This window comes from Arachis hypogaea, chromosome 12 (assembly GCF_003086295.3).
Source record: "Arachis hypogaea cultivar Tifrunner chromosome 12, arahy.Tifrunner.gnm2.J5K5, whole genome shotgun sequence".
Classification (NCBI taxonomy): domain Eukaryota; kingdom Viridiplantae; phylum Streptophyta; class Magnoliopsida; order Fabales; family Fabaceae; genus Arachis; species Arachis hypogaea.
In genome coordinates, this window is record NC_092047.1 from 88,258,947 (window position 1) to 88,260,146 (window position 1,200).

The window sequence follows — 1,200 nt, forward strand, 5'->3', positions numbered from 1 at the left end:
ACAGTCCAGAGCACCCGCTAGCACGATATTGTCCGCTTTGGCACACAAGGCCTCACGGTTTTGCTTTTGACGATAGGGATGATAGCCGAAGCCTCCCACACTCACTCGTCAAAATGCGTCATGCTAGGGAGAGGTATCCACACCCTTATAAGGCATGCTTCGTTCCCCTCCCCAACCGATGTGGGACCTTACAATCCACCCCCTAAGGGAGCCCAGCTCCCTCGCTAGCACATCGATCCGGGTTTCGGCTCTGATACCATCTGTAACAGCCCAGACCACCCGCTAGCACGATATTGTCCGCTTTGGCACACAAGGCCTCACGGTTTTGCCTTTGACGATAGGGATGATAGTCGAAGCCTCCCACACTCACTCGTCAAAACGCGTCATACTAAGAAGAGGTATCCACACCCTTATAAGGCATGCTTCGTTCTCCTCCCCAACCGATGTGGGACCTTACAAGAATCATCATCCTTTTGATTTGCATGTACGCTTCTAAGAGTTGCTTCTGCCGCATATTGTGTAGCCAATGCACATTTTTTTCATCTATCAGTTTCTTGATTTCCAGATTCTGCATGGCAATAGATTTAAATACATGCATTTAGATATATGATGAGCGAAGAATTTATACCCTTTTTGGTATTGTTTTTACATAGTTTTTTGTAAGATTTAGTTACTTTTTATTATATATTTATTAATTTTTATTCAAAAATCACATTTCTGGACTTTACTATGAGTTTTTGTGTTTTTCTATAATTTCAGGTATTTTCTGGCTGAAATTGAGGGACCTGAGCAAAAATATGATTCAGAGGCTGAAAAAGGACTGCAGATGCTGTTAGATTCTGACCCTTCTGCACTCGAAATAGATTTTCTCGAGCTACAAAAGCCCAATTGGTGCGCTCTCAATTGCGTTGAAAAGTAGACATCCTGGGATTTTCAGCAATATATAATAGGTCCATACTTTGCCCGAGTATTGATGGCCCAAATTGGCATTCAAAGTCAGCCTAAAACTCTCTGGCGTAAAACGCCAGAACTGGCACCTTTTTCGGCGTTAAACGCCCATTCTGGCACCCAGGGTGGTGTTTAACACCAACTTTGGGCATGTGAACGTGAAAGTTTGAAAGCTCAGCCCAGGCACGTACCAAGTGGGTCAGGGAAATGGATTTCTGCACTATCTACACTTAGTTACTCATTTTCTATAAA